General features: G+C 43.4%; 1 protein-coding gene and 1 long non-coding RNA gene across 2 annotated transcripts in view; one reads left to right on the forward strand and one right to left on the reverse strand.

The window, feature by feature from the left end:
• LOC146810572 (uncharacterized) overlaps positions 1-16561 on the reverse strand; it is a 76613-nt gene that overhangs the window by 55960 nt on the left and 4092 nt on the right. The window contains exons 2-3 of the long non-coding RNA XR_014966613.1: positions 7274-7380; positions 3895-4065 (exon numbers count right to left, since the gene is read on the reverse strand). This is a non-coding gene — a long non-coding RNA (uncharacterized LOC146810572). The remainder of the gene's footprint in view (positions 1-3894; positions 4066-7273; positions 7381-16561) is intronic.
• Positions 1-16561, forward strand: part of LOC146810573 (hepatitis A virus cellular receptor 1 homolog) — a 120534-nt gene that overhangs the window by 8570 nt on the left and 95403 nt on the right. The gene's annotated exons all lie outside the window — the stretch shown is intronic.

Genomic DNA, 16561 nt, shown 5'->3' on the forward strand with positions numbered 1-16561 from the left:
CTCATATAATTTCAGTGGATGTGTACTTAAGTCACTCTTTGCCTGCATTGATTGTGTGCAGCACCAGACAGAGCATGATACTTGCATGTGACGATGTGTGTGTCTGTACATGGCACATAATATGGAGGCCTGTGTTTTCCATTTTGGGAACACAGGGCCTGGAGAGGCCAGGAGAGGTGAGGTCTGCAACCTGTAGCCATGAGATGTATATTGCTGACATTCTTGAGGACAGGAGTGGGAGCACACATTGAAGGAAGTGGAGCATAGCATCCTCTGTGCACATCAGAAGTCTCTGATTCCAGAAAGAGGTTGACACTGTGGACCAGACATCATGATACAGAGGAGAGCTTAGGCATTTGAACCTGAATGAGGCCTATTTCAGTGGAGGGTGGCATCCAGGTGTTATCCCTGGTTGCTCCCTTGGCCTATGATGTCATCAGTCAGAATTTGAACTCTGGCAGACTGTTCCTTTGACAAAGGGCAGTGCAGAGGAGAGAGCACTTCAAAGGAGCTGACTCACACAACCTAAATTTCAGATGAGCAGACACTAAACTGCATTTGTGTCTGGAGTTGGGATATAAAGTTGGGAGCATGGGACCTATTAATTGTTCAACAGATCGCCATATCATACTATTCCACATCAACCAGACATGCCACCACCTACCCCGTACACAGGAAGACCGACATTGGGTGAGAAATCTAAGACAGATCCCCCTTGCCGACCTAGAAGAAAGGGTAAGCTCACTCCTTCCCACCACTGCATGCGACCTTTCGACAATTGAACTCGCCTCGCACTACAATGCAACAATGACCTCCATTCTCGACCAGATTGCCCCATGGAAACAAAAAAAAGCCAGAACTATGTCTTCAAGATCTTGGTTCAACAATGACCTAAACTCGGAAAGAAGAAAACTAAGAGCGGCAGAAAGACTGGAGAAACAACCCGACCATAGTCCATCTCGACCTACTCAGATCCAAACGCAGGGAATATAAAAAACACATCAAGAACGAAAAAACCTCATTCTTCTGTAATGCACTAAACAATGCCAAAAATCAACCCAAAGAACTCTTTAATATCATCAGACAACAAACTTCCAAGCCCCACTCTTCCTCAATGACGGCCACCAAAGAACTATGTAACGACTTTGCCAATTTCTTTAATGAGAAGATCACCAAGATTGAGCTCTCCTTGGTCATCAACCCCAGATTGCCTAACATAATACCGCCACCCAGCAAAGAAGACCACAACCTACCCAGGCACCCTCCCATCAACTGGAAATCTTTCACTCCCATCTCTGAAGCAGAGATCATTAAATTGATTACCAGTGCCAAACCCTCGTCACACTTCTCGGACCCCATCCCTTCGCGACTGGTTAAGCAGCTCAAACTCACCCTTGCCCCGCTTTGGACCAAGATTATAAATAGTTCCCTAAGAACTGGAGACATGCCAGACTGTCTCAAAATTGGTCAAGTAACGCCAACACTGAAAAAACCGGGCTCTGGCCCCAACGATCTCAACAACTTCAGGTCTGTCTCCAATCTCCCATTTTTAGCAAAAATCTTGGAAAGATGTCTCCTCCGGGAACTAGACCCACATCAATCAGGCTTCAGAAAAGGTTGCAGCACTGAGACAGCGATCCTGAATGTCATTGATGATGTTTATAAATCACTAGACACTGATCAATGCTGTCTACTCATTCTCCTGGACCTATCGGCAGCCTTTGACACGCTTGACCACAAACTGCTCATCAGCGTTCTGTGGGAAAGGGTCGGAGCAGACGAGGTGGTCCTACAGTGGTTTTCCTCCTTCATGCAGAACCGCATCCAAAAAATAAAAATTAAAAACCGCACGTTAGACCTATGCCCCGTAAGCAGGGGTGTCCCGCAGGGCTCAGTTCTCTCCCCATGACTATTCAACATTCACATGGAGCCCCTCTCCATGATACTCAAGAAAAGCTAACATCACCTTCCATCTATATGCGGATGACACCCAGATCTACCTAGAAACTTCCTCCATTGACGACATACAGAGACTAAACATCACCCTAAAAGAAATCCAACACTGGCTATCCCTCAACCACCTGAAACTCAACCAAGACAAAACGGAAATTCTCATCATGGCCAACAAAGACCAAACCCCCCAAGTCACAGAATGGTTAAAAACCATTGACGCTCTCAATTGTAGTCTCACCCCGGCAGACTCAGTAAAATCACTGGGATTCAGTCTGGACCCAAACTTAGACATGGTCAAACACATCAAGAATACTGCTAAGAGCGCTTTTATTAACCTTAAACTGCTTAACAAAATAAAACCATTCATCCCTCCCAATGACCTTAAACAAGCAACTCATTCCCTGGTACTATCTAGAGTAGACTACTGGAACGCTACCCTCACAGGCACAGCTAAATCCCACCAAGCTCCCCGCAGAGCTACTCTAAATGCAGCAGCCAGGATAGTTACTGGAATAAAAAAATATGATCATATCTCTCCTGCTCTCAGAGAGCTAAAAGGGATCTCAGCAGAAATGCGCCCCAGCTTCAGAACAGCCTGTCTCACACACAAAGCCCTGCATACCGGTAAACCTGCCTACCTGGCCTCTAAACTTAACAAAGCCGGTCAGACGAGGAACCTCAGGAGTACTAACACTCTACTTCTCATTCCTCCAATAACTCAAAGACAAAAAACCCTATCACGCTTGTTCTCTGGAAATGCGCCCAAAATTTGGAACTCTATCCCAGTCCACATCAGGACTATCCCCTCCTTTCCAAAATGCAAAAGCCAGCTCAAAGACCTTTTTCTCAACCGATCTCTCCCGAATTGGATAGCTGACGCTCTACATTGTATCTCGCTTAGGGCAGCACACAATCACTTTGCCAAGAGAACCTATACGTCACCTAACCCGTGTCTCATTCCTTTGTGGATTCGCCAAGAACTCAATACGTTTATTTGTTACTCTTTATGTCTAATCTGTACTCGTCACGAATCAATATGTTCTATTATGGTCACTTGACATTCAGATACAATGTTGTATAGCGCTCCGATATCTTCGGGTCTGGCCAGCGCTATATAAAACTCTCTAAATAAATAAATAAATAAATAAAACAGTACTGTTCATCATGAGAAATAAGATTGTCAAACCTTTAGCTGCTGGAACCAGGACTAGAGACCAGCTTCTGCTAGTGTCCTTGCTGGGTGTGACTAGGATGGGGGCCAAACAGTCTCTGAGGTGTGGGCTGAGGTCGGTGATCTCACTTGTGACCAGGAGGAGGTGGGGGGGGCAGAGTAAGAGTCATTGCCCTGGATTGTTGAGAAGTTAAAGCCATGAGGAACACTTACGGAGTGGTGCAGGATCTATGCGATATTGCCCGGCACTGACGCGGGCCATCCGAAGACTGAAGAGGCAGACGCATCATCAAGGAATGATCGCAGGAGGTCGTGTACCTTCAGCATTTGACTGGGACTCGCAAAGGAGCACCAAAGTCCTCCCGGGATTACAGACATTTATTGGGTCGGGCAAGACTGTTCCAGGCCGTCGGCCTGCTGGGGATTTGCTCAAAAGTTGCACCTATTATGCCGCCAGCATTGACTCTAAAGGTGAGACATAAACTTAGTTGAGTGGGGACCGGTGTGGGCTGCATATGGCAGTCACCTTTAATATAGAATGAGGAATAACCTACTAGATGGGACAGAGGTACTCGAGAATTCTGCCAGGGATGGCACTAGCATGCTGACCTTAAGACGCTGTGGTATTATTTACTGGGTCAATGCTATGCTTTGTGCATGACATTAAAATACTCCCCTTTTCTTCAAAACAAGTTTCTGACTGGACAATCATCTTATTGCTGTTACTGTGTGTACTTTGAGCCTTTAGTCTTTGTATGCTCCACACTTACCTCACCATTGAAGAACCCTGGACTGCTTGACCTGCACTACCACTGAGAGTCAAGAGCTGAAAGAGGTAGTACTTAGCCCAGTTACTCAGGATCCAAACAAGGTCAGGCCACGGCATATCAGGAGTGTTCAGGGTCAACTTGGTTCTGCTTGCATGATACATTTCCCTTGCCCTGCAGTTAGAGAAAGGAAAAGTAAACCACAGTCTCCACGTTACAAGAATAAGCAGCAATATGTCAGAAGTCTATGCCTGACATTTCATCATAGTCTTTGAATGCACAGCAACTGCAACAACATATAAAGGAAATGTAAAGACCTCTTTATTGCTCATTCCCCTCCTGCTTTCCTGCAAGGTTATAACTTATTTGGGAAGTGCAGGTGTAATTCTCGCTCACCTACTGCATGTCTCTAGAAGCAGGTAGAGCAGGTAGAACTGTTCATGTGCATCAAAAATGTCTCAATGTTGTGAAAATGCTGTAACAGATCATTGGTTGGGGCATCTCCTCAACTCTTGTTGGGGCATGAAGGCACAACATGTGAGTGGCGTTGCTGCCCAGTGCCCAGGTGAGTTCTAGCATGATCACACTACCACATTGTGTTTGTTTGTGAGACAGTCCACAATTTATGAAAAACCACTACACAGACTCCGGTTCTCTACTCCCATGCTAGTCTTTTCCTGTGGTACCGCAAAAGTGCCTAGTGCCCTAATGCAAGTAAGAACAGGCATTGGTATCACCAATACGTCTGGCATTGGCAAGTATGCAATAGATTATTATAATTTTTCAAACATAGACAATATGCAAAAAAATATAAACACAAACGAGTGGCCCAGCTGCCTTCCTGCACTAGACCTGGCCTTGAGTACACTTCTTTTCAGTTAATTGTGCACGTGACAAGGAGAAATGCAAACCTCCACAGTTCAAGACACCCAATGGATTCAGTGGGCTGACCCATTACATCATGCAGTAGGCTGTAGTGGGCAGAAGCAAAATGTGAATGACACTTGAATTGACCCACTTTTGCGGAGGGTAGACCTGTATACCAAGGGTGACGATTATGATGGTGACTGTTTGGTGTTCATTTATTGTTAAATTGATTTCATTTGCGTCTAGAAAACCCTTACAAAATAACTCTTTGAAGACTCTTTTCTTAGAGACAGCATTGATTTAGGTTTTTGTGAAGCTACAGACATAGTTACTTGCCCAATAGCCCCCACTTTGCAAATTAAATTGTGGTATGCATTTCTGTCACCATGGGCTTGTTTCATTGAAACTGCTGGTGATATTTTAGGGGCGGGTTGCAGGAGTGATGTGCTTTAATCCAACGGGTGGCAAGGTGATTGTATTTGGGGGACCCTTGCTGGGGGGCACTAAGGTTTTGTTACTCCCCTGATGTCGGTATTTTGGATTGTATAACAGATTTGTGTGACTTCCCCATTATCAAGCTGTGGCGAATGCACCATACATCAACAAAAGATAGCAGATAAATGCATGAACTGCGTCATCCAGGAGTCCACGAGCTGGACAACTGAGCAAATCCAGTAACTCTCACTTTATTATTGCATCCATAATCTCCTGCTCTATTATCCCTCAGCTATTGTTATCTGCTAACTCTTTTTTTTAGACGTCTGACTAAAGATGGTCTGACACTGGCCACACCACCAATAAACTCCACCCTAGATGCTTCAGCATGGACTGCTTTGAGGCTGAGCCTCAAAGGTGTGTGAAACACCTGAGGGAGGCGGCTGCAGCAGGGGCTGTTATCGTGAAGGCTCTGCTCCCATTATACTTATGTTTCCTGTAGCACTGTTACACAAGGTAGGTATCAGTGAGCTTTAAAGAGAACACACAGCAAATAGAAGCAGAAATTGTTAATCATATTAGAAGGCAAACCATAGAAACATCAACATCGGTTTAGGTGGCTGTGAAAAGATGTGTTTTTACCAGCTTACTAAAAGGAGATTGGGTTGAAGGCACAGATTGACAGGCGGAGTGTTCTATCAGCCCTTTGCTGCTCCTTTGAATGATTTTGAGCTGTGGGGACGAGGGGGGCAGTGGCGGCTGGCACTGATCGGGATGGTGGGGAGAGGAGATGAGGGTGGTGGGGGGTAAATAAAAAATAAATAAAACTTACCTCCTATCCCCTTCACCGTGTCTCTCCACTCCTTTATCCATCTCGTGTGAAGTGTATGCGCACTTCACATGAGACACTGCAAGCTTGGGTGTAGTATGGGTGCATGTGCACGCATGCGCGCAACTCATAGGGAACAATGGTCATCACTATAATTGAAAGCATTCATGACAGACTGTATGAGATGTTGAATAACATTTTGGGATAGCTAAGCAGCTGATGACACACGAAAACGTAGACTTTTTTAACGGAACAGACCAACATGTGTAGAAAAGGTTGTAATGTACCTGCAATTCTCCTCGAGTTCCAACTGATGATATACTTTATTCAGATCAAGGCGAGAGAATAGCTTTGCACCATTTATTTGTGTTATCATGTCAACAATGTGCGGACCTAGATGTCGTTCTCTTTCAATTAACTTGTTCGTTTGCCACATGTCCACGCATATGTGCACAGCTCCTTCACTGTCCATTTTGGGTATTACCACTATGGGAGAAACTGATGGAGTTGGACCAGTGGAATGCTAAATGATATTGTGTTTGAGTAAGGATTCCAGTTCTTTTTCAACAGCTTCCGGTAAGTGAAAGACAATTTGTCCTGTCCTTGACCAACAGGATGGACGCTCTTATTAATGTGTAGTTGGACTTTCACAATCTTAGGTTTTCCCAACCAATGAAACAACAAAGGGAATTGACTTACTATTTTGTGATGAGCATTCATGTTATAGTTCACGGATGTCATGAACCCACATTCTTCAAAACCTATTCACCGTAGGAAAACCCACCCCTATCCCGTGCATCCTGCACTCCAAGAAATATGTGATGTTTATTGGTACTGATTGTGCAAACAGTGGATGTTATTGGTATCATTATGAATGGGCAGTGTATTATACGTTGTGTTTGCCAATGTTTGTTTACCAGACAATTCAGATCACTGCTTGGGCTCCGCTCGCCGTTTGCGGGCTGAGTGTAAGAACGCATCACAGTACTTATGCAAAGAGCAAAGAAACACTCGTATTGCAGTGTTGCTTCGCTCGTGATCAAAAGACCATTGCTCGTCTTTCAGCCTGCCTCGCGTTTGTGTGAAAACAGAACATGGCGTGAGAGCACGTACACACGCTCCTCCTTACGGACGTCTCTGGGTGTGGCTGGAGTATTAAAGCCACACCCAGACTCTGGAAGGTGCTTAGCCTTCCGACTCTTCAACAGGAAACATCGCGCTGAACTCGCTCTTCTACAGAACTTCACTTACCTTCATTTCAGCTCTCCTGCTCCTTGATTCTTCATGCCTACGCTCCTGCTTCCTGCATCTTCATTCCTCGCGCTTCCTGCATCTTAAATTCCTCCGCGTGAAGCGACCTGAAAGCAAGGAAAATTAAGCTAAGTGAATTTTCTTAATACTTCTGGCGCCCATCGCAAGAAAGACTTGTTAAAGGAAATTACTAATTTTTGGACACACCTTTGTGAAATAGGAATCAAAGGAACCAGGACTTGTTTTTTGACAACAAAGACTGTAATGCTACAGAAAGAACCATCACAAGGAAACTTATTGTAGTGTGTTATGTGTAGATCGCTATGTTTTATCCTTTCTTATTTCAGTAAAGCTTATTGAGAAAACGAAAGAACAGGAAGGTTGCAAAGTAAGTGAACAGGGATAGAGGGTAATTGTAAGGAGTGAAAAGCAGCTCAGTTGTTTTTATGTGCAGAATTATTAACAGTGATAATATTGTTTACTCACAGATTTCCCACGTCTTACTGCTTAATTAACACATCTAGCAGAGAACAGGGGAAGAACATCGGATTTCCTTCACCTCGCAACAACTTCCTGGATGCGAAGCCCTACCCTGTAGAATCGCAGGTAGGAACCTTGTAGCAATAAAGTACACTAATTAAACTGAACAACAAAGATCCTAGTACAGTTTAGAGTATATGACTGAAGAATAATTTCGCTAAGGAATCTTCTTGTTGCCTCGCAGGTCGACTACAGGAACTTCATTAGCGTCGATCCCGGCCCTCCTCCCTCTATCCTATAATCAACCTGAAGAGGGCATTTGATATCTTGGGTTGTTGAATAGAGTTATAGGGAGTTTGGCCCATAGCGTCTCTGCGAAACACCACCAAGCACCTTACAGGTAAGGGTTTGGAGAACTCAGTTAAGAGTGCTTGGTATCCCTGACAACGGATATCAGTCCCTTATCAACAGCTGTGCTGAAGCAGAGTAAACAGGGGCTTAATGCTGTACCTGCAAGTACATGAATGGGTGCTTGCACTTTTGTTTTCTTATGCTAAATCGTTGCTACAAACAAACCTTCACTTTTTAGTGGTGTCAATGCAGCCCACGTATACACTATAGTTTTCGATGGCGTAAGTTGGCGCAATGGAGACAGTTCATTAGATTTCTCCTCAGGCACAATATTTATTGACGCACATCTATTGCTAATGAAAGGTACTGAACAACCATTGACTTTTAGTGTGATTTTCGGTCAATGTGTGAATTACCTTGGTTTTTTGTTGTGTTGAATTCTCTTGGACCGGTATTTTTCCTCACATGCAGCCAGTCCAACATGCCATGTTCCTCTGAGGCCCAAACATCTTCTTCACTTTAACTTGACATAGTTACAGAAGAACTATTTGACAAAGATTTAGATGTCAATCGACTTCGTTTGGTTTCGATTTGCCTCAGCTGATGTGGCTGCTTGGCTTTATGGGCGTGCGTCTAATGTCACTTCTGGTACGTTCGGGCAGCCATTATGTCTTCTCACCGTGACGCACTCACTTTTTCCTTTGCCTTGCACACCATTACAAAATGGTTCTCCTTTCCTCAGCCTCTGCTGATTTGCCCAGTGGCGGGACATTTACCTTCTGTGGAAACGAAAATTCACATCTGAAGCACAACTTCTTTTTCTGTAGAGTAGTCACTCTGCGGCCCTCGGCCATGTGCTTTGGCTTACTTTTCACTTTCACTACTGACTCACTCTAATGCTTACTTCACAGTTCTACGGAGTCCATCAGGAGCCACAAGGGTTCTGTCATTACAAATGCACACTACACTATTCACTGTCACAGTCATACCAGCATTTGTTTAGTCATACTAAAGCTGCAAGAGCCACCATTATCACTTCTGTGCCTTAGTGGGCTTCTGGAGCTCACTATTTAGCTAGATAAACTTTTCTCTCCTTATCCAGCTTCAGCAGTGATAAGGTAAAGGCTCAATGAGTTCCAGTGTGTTCTGAAGGTCCCAGCAAATCAGTCCCAGCTTCTAGAGCTTCTGAGGTCAGTAACTTGATCCTCATTGAATTGAGTGATACATATTATGTACTGTGCTTTGAAGTAGCAGGAAGTGCAATATGAATGACCATATAAAAACAAATTACCATGATTAATATTATTCATTCATTCTAGGACATTTCAATAACAATCTAAGGAGAGGGGGCTAAGCTAAGAAGACAGTCTCTTTGACACTCTGTGGGAGGCATTGCCTTACCCCTGATAGGCCCAGTGGATCTGAGCCCTCCCAACTGAGCTCCATACACACTTTCAGCATTCTGAACGGCTCTAGTCATCCATCTAGTCAGCATGCAACCATTTAGAAAATTAGGGTAGCAGCCAACTGCAGTAACACAATATACTTGAACCCCTCGTTTAAAAATGCAGCATACTTTCATATTCAAAATCAGGAAAGCTAAATCAGATCAAGGCAGGCAAATTCCTGACATCAGAGAAACCCTTTCTACACTGGGCATCGACAGCGCTATAAGCGTATTTTGTGAGCCGATGGTTACTAAGCACTGTAGGAATGGCTCGTAATGTGTGTATAACCCTTCTTAGGTGTCTCATGTAGGTACGCTTACGGACAAAATTTGTCACACTGAAGTGCCCCCAGTGCACTGCCCTCTCTCTCCTTAGTGCTACCCGGGTAATGCTTCTTCTTATTAGTTGCTTGCCCGCTGCCTCCGTGCAGGTCTGCGGCAGAGCAGCCAGGCAGTATATGCCACACTCAAGTGCCCCCCTTACTACTTCAAGTGTGGTGCTCCTCTAATCCGTTGCTCGCCTGTCACCGCCGTGTATGTTTGCAGCAGTGTAGCGAGGGACTAGTTGTTATATCCGCATTCCGAGTCCGGAGTAGTTCCGGTCACGTGGGGCGTGTGGTGATGTGTCCTAGGGGGTCACGCCAAACCGATCGTTGTCAGTGTCCCGCACCACGTGTTCCCCGCAAAATGTTTACACCCCAGATTGCCATGCTACCCCAGGAGGTGGGTACATTCGAACAAGCCGTCATACATGACCTTGAGAACCTGAGGAGACAAGACGTATGCTAATTTGCCAACATGAGCAATATCAAGAAGGTGGCACTGAGGGAACTTAAGGAGAACCCCTCGATTATCATAAAACCGGCAGACAATGGAGGAGCCATAGTTGTCCTGGATAAAACCACTTACGACAACGAGTGCCGACGCCTCCAATCGAATGGAAAGAACTACCAAGTACTAGGAAGGGACCCCACGATGGAGATAACCAAGGACATCGCTACTCTTGTGGAGGATTGATTGGCCAATGATTGGATCTCTGAACATGAGGCGGATAACCTCATTAGAAACCAACCCAGAACACCTTATTTTTACATATTGCCAAAAATTCACAAACCAACTAGACCCCTGCCTGGCAGACCCATCGTTTTGGGTATCGGATAGATTCTCGAACCGTTGTCACAATTCTGTGATTTTTATCTGAAACCATTGATTCAGAGACTACCAGTATACCTACAGGATACCTTGGATATCCTCAACCGCATCAAGGAGATGGACTTTGATCCCAACAGCGAATTCCTTATAGGCCTGGATATTGAGGCGTTATATACACCAACATCCCACAGAAGGAGACCCTATGAGTCCTGGAAGATATCCTGTTCGAAGAAGAATGGCGGTATCAAACACCACATGCCTTCATCTTGAACCTAGCAGAGATAGCACTTACAAAAAATGTCTTTGAGTTCGAGGGCGCCCTCTATCTACAGACCCACGGGACCTCGATGGGCAGTATCTTTGCCCCGAACCTGGCGGGTCTGTACGTGGGGAACATGAAGATAACCTTGGCACTCTGATCAGTTCAATATTGTTACAAATGTGGTTCACAGATCACTTTGGACAAGCAAAGAACAATTTTTGACTTGTTGTTCCGTTTAATAAAAGTATATAGAACATACAAGTTTAGCAGTCTACTAAAAAGCAAAACATTCCAATAACCTTATATTTCACAAATGGAGGGCACAAATCAATAATCCTCCTGTAGGGCGTTGGACCGGCCGCTGACACGTGTTTCGTTACAAAGTAACTTTTTCAAGGCTTAGATAGATATTGAGTTCGGCTCAGCAGTATTCCATACATGTTCAATGTCTTCCAGTAAAAAGGATAATCACTTGTCTATTAGTCTATTTGATATATCTTGCCCGGGACAGAAGTGGCAGCACAAACTTTCAATAGATCCAAATAGTTGCCTTCAGAGGCTAAGATGGCTTGCGTCTTTGTCGTTTCATATATTTACACAAATTTCTGTATGTGAGGGCATTAAAAAAGACTGAAATCTATGATCCACATTGCCCATGGACAGAGAACATAAAACTGTGGCGTCGTTATATTGACGACGTCCTGCTGATATGGAAGGGTGATGAACAATCGGTCATTCAGTTCCTTGACTGGTATTTCTACTGTAACCAAGACAGAATTACCCTTCTTGGATTTAATGATTGAACCAAAGGAAGGTAAACTCCAGACCAGAGTTTATCATAAGCCCACAGACAAGAACGCCCTGCTAGCGTATGATAGCTTTCACCCGAAATCCCTCAGAGAAAACCTGCCAGTGGGCCAATTTGTTTGACGTAATTGTACGGAGAAATCCACTTTCAAAGAGGAAGCTACACTCCTCTTGAATAAACTCACTCAGAGGGGATATCCGGAACATACCATTGCGAGAGCCATAAAATGAGCTGTGAATGCTAATAGGGAGATGGAGGTAGCAGACGAGCAACTTAAAAGAAGAAGTGTTACCCGGGTAGCACTGCCACTAAGGAGAGAGAGGGCAGCGTACTGGGGGCACTTCAGTGTGGCAAATTCCGTCCGTAAGCATACCTACATGAGACACCTGAGAAGGGTTATACATACATTATGAGGCATTCCTACAGCGCTTAGTAACCATCCACTCACAAAATATGCTTATAGCGCTGTCATTATGGTCTACGATACTTTACTCATCTCCGTCCTAGCTTTTTAACAGAGGCTAAGACCGCAGGCAGGCTGTGGTTGAACGATAAGCTTCCACCTAATCACATAAGGGGTGTTTGTGAATTAACGAGGCACAATAGTAGTGAGTAGCTTTATTGCAATACTTCACTCGACATCCATGGCCCAGGAATGACCGTTATTCCACGGACGCTCACCATAGAATTCTCACAACGTTCGGGAGAACATAAGAGAACGGGAGGAGGTAGGGGGGGAAGGGACGAACGGAAGCTACCAATAGGTAGTCATTATAAAGCAGGTTAAATACAACACATCTCCTTCCTTAAGGAACACAAAATGCATTGTGGTAATTACAAGAATATTAAAGAACCAAAGGATTAAGTCATACAATAATCATTGTGCCATAACGGTTTTTTATATTGGTTCCTAAGAAACCTTCTATCCAGTACAGTGGTAGGTTTGTCGTTTATTTGTGTTTCATGTTCCATGTTCCACAGAGGAACCCTGAACATTTATGCTGTTATCTCCAACTACTCTGTCGTAACTCCACACCTGTCCGTCATCAAGAGGTAGCACATTTTTAAACACTTTACACATTATTTTCTTTTCAGAAAACTTTGAACAACCAGAATGGACAGATCTTGGCAATTTTATTCTTACCACATCTCCCTCTTTCCAATTCCTATTTTATTAAAATATTTTATTTTTATACCTGTTAACATATTTCCTTTGATGTTCTTGGACCTTCTCACTTATCATGCTTCGATCTACCTCCTCAACATCATTGCCAACTAGCCATAAAGGACTTAGCTTGGTACCAGGTTCTCTACCTTTGAGAGCTTTGAAAGGTGACACTTTGGTGACAGAATGAGGGGTTACTAAATAAGACCAGACCATTTCGTCTAACTCTTTCCTAACATTTGTTCCTCTGTTGACACTCGATTGAAAACAATCTGTAATCATGCGATTTACTCGTTCCACTAAGCCATTGGCCCTGGGGCAATAAAGAGCCGATTGAAGATGTTTTACTGAAAAGTTTTGTAAAAACTCTTTCATTGGTGAAGAGGTGAATTGGACCCCATTGTCTGTTATTAAAGTCTGAGGTACACCTTCATTTCTAAATACATCCTGTAGGAACGAAATGACTGTGCTGGTGACCACATTCTCCACAATTCTGAAAACTACCCATTTAGAATGATAATCTACCAATGTCAAAATGAACCTTCCCCCTAAACCTTTGACATCCATAGGGCCAATGATATCCATGGCCAACTTGTTCCAAGGTTCCTTGGGTAATTGCTTGCTTTTGTCACTACATGCACAACTTACACATTGCCTGATGTTTCTTTCAATCATGGAGTCCATTCCCGGCCACCAATAATGTAATCTGGTCTTGCTCTTAGTTAGACTGCACCCCAAATGACCTTCATGATTTAACGTCACGATTTTTTCTCACAAATTCTCTGGAGGGACAAGTTTGTTACCTCTATACAGATTGTGATTGTGTATGTATAATTCATTTCTCACCTCCCAGAAACCTCTGACATTACCATTTAACTCAGAACATCCATTAGGCCATCCCTTAAGGATGAATTCCTTCACTCTTTTAACATTGATGTCTTCCTCTACACTGTCTTCCCATTCTTTTTCTTGCATGCCTTCAGTGATGGTTGCTACCACAAATTCCTCATCTTAATTTTTTTCCCACTCATTACTTGGCAGGGGCGATCTAGACTGGAAATTTGATGCATGGTTACTTTGCCCTGGAATGTACACAATCTTAAAATTATACCCCTCTAATCCAAGGAACCATCTAGATATTCTAGGTGTAGTTCTTACAATGTTCTTCACAGAAAACACATTCACTAGGGGTTTGTGGTCCGTTTTAAGAATAAAAGGAATACCCCACAAGAATACCCGAAAATGCTTGACAGCCCAAAAGCATGCCAATGCTTCTCTTTCTATTACGGAATATCGTACTTCTGCATCAGACAGGGCCATCGACGCAAATGCTGCAATCCTCTCCTCCCCATCAACTACTTGATTTAGCGTCGCACCTATGCCTTTTGTGCTGGCATCAGTAGTGAGTATAGTGCGTTTACAAGTGTCAAACTGTCCTAGGAAAGGTGCATTGACAATAAATTCTTTTAGTTCATGAAAAGCTTTTGTACACTCCATGCTCCAGACAAATTTTACATTTTTCTTTAACAAGTTTCGTAATGGATAGGTGATATCAGAAAAATGTTTTACAAACTTTGAATAGTATTCCGACAATCCAAGAAATGACCTCACCTCATCCTTTGTGGTGGGTACTGGTGCTGACTTGATTGCTTCTACTAAATCCATCTTTGGTTTGATGCCTTCTCTAGAAATCACATGCCCTAGGTAAGTGACAGATTTTACTCCAACTTGACATTTCTCCCTTTTCAATGTTAGCCCTACATCTTTCAGTTCATTCAAAACTATCCTGAATGTCTCATTGTGTTCCTTTTCATTCTTTCTAAAAATCAACAAATCATCCTGGAAGCACAACACACGGTTAACACCTTCCAGAATTTGTTACATTGCCCTCTGGAATACCGCGGCTGCAGATGCAAGTCCGAACGGCATCCTACAAAACCTAAATGCACCGAAGGGTGTAATGAATGACGTTAAGGGTTTGCTAGAGGGATGGAGCCTCACCTGGTGATACGCTGAGGATAAATCTATAACTGAAAAAAACTCAGCATCACTTATCTGACTTAGCATTTCGTTTATGTTCGGTAAGGGATGTCGGTCAATCCAAATATTGTTGTTTAACTCTCTCAAATCTATGCACATTCTGATGGCTTCGTTATGGGGTTTAGATGTAATCACTATGGGAGCCACCCACTACGCACTCTCAATGGGCACAATTACCTTTTGGCTGACCAGTTTGTCTAATTTTTCCCTCAGGGGTTCCTTCAGCAAAATGGGTATGTTCTTACACTTGTGCACTACGGGTTTGGCATTTTCTTTTAAGATTATTTTATGTTGGAAATCCCTGAAACACCCTAGCTTGTCCGTAAATACTTCAGGAAATTCATTAAGTAATTCTGTACCCCACACTGACCTATCTACTAGCAAAACAGGTACTTCTGCTGTGGGATCAGGTTTGATTCCTAAATCTTTTTGATGTGCCCATCCTAAAAGATTGGATCCACGTTTGGCTATATATACTTTCCCCACAGTGCTTCTGTCTTTGAACATAATCTTCATAACTGCTACACCTTCCAATGGTATAGGATCCTTGTTGTATCCTACCGGTACTACAGCCGGTTCAACGAGAGGCACTTTTTGAGCATCAAACTTTGAATGGAACATTTCACTGTTAATAAATGTAAACGGGAAACATGAGTCTGCAAATACCTCGACTATTTTCCCTTCCAACACTATCTCACATTTCGGTAAGTTCAGTGGCGTCACTAGGGTTGGTGTCACCCGGTGCGGGTAACTCATGGTGTCACCCCCTCACGACTTACCGCATGGACCTCCTCCGCCCCGAGTCCGCCAGTGGACACAGTTGGCAAATAACGGGACCATACAGAATCCTTAGTAACGTTTGTAAATGTAGGTCCTATATTTACAAAATGTGCCTGTTAACAACAGTGTGATAATGATTCATTAATCAGGTTGTACAGTGGGCTACCTGCTAGTCAACAGTTTATTGGAATTTATAATATCATAGGTATGGTACTTTTTACTGGTGTGGTGTTCCCACTATCCATCAACACGATATATCAGTGGTCGAAGTGGGGGAAAAAAAGTAGGGGAACTGTGGGCGGAGAATCAAAGGGCGGGAATAACCCAAGGATTGGATCAGTGGCCAGAATGCGCAAACATCCCAATTTTTTATATTTGTTTGGTTTCACTGCCCAGTTTTATCAACCAATGGAGACACATGATTAATTAAGGTTATAATGAGTTATTGACAGTAAAATGTGTTCACAAAGTGGGATATGCTTCTAATCACAGAATGTCCCCAAATACGATAAAATGTGGAAGCACAAGCCATTTGTCTCCGAGCCATGGAGTTTCTGTCATCAGCACTTCTCCCTTTACCAAAACAGCAGTTCAAACATGAATTGCTAAAAATCCTAGTTTGCAAATGTTTTCTAAATAATAATGGCTCTGCCATATTTGCCTCATAATGCAAGATCTGCAGCATGATCTCACCATTTAAACTAATAAATTGTTTGTTGCTCAAACGTATCAAAAGTTAATAAATAATTTGAATTGTGTTGCTGCGGAGTAGATGACAGTTAATAGCTCACTGTTCTATGTTA

This window comes from Triturus cristatus, chromosome 7 (genome assembly GCF_964204655.1).
Source record: "Triturus cristatus chromosome 7, aTriCri1.1, whole genome shotgun sequence".
Taxonomy (NCBI): domain Eukaryota; kingdom Metazoa; phylum Chordata; class Amphibia; order Caudata; family Salamandridae; genus Triturus; species Triturus cristatus.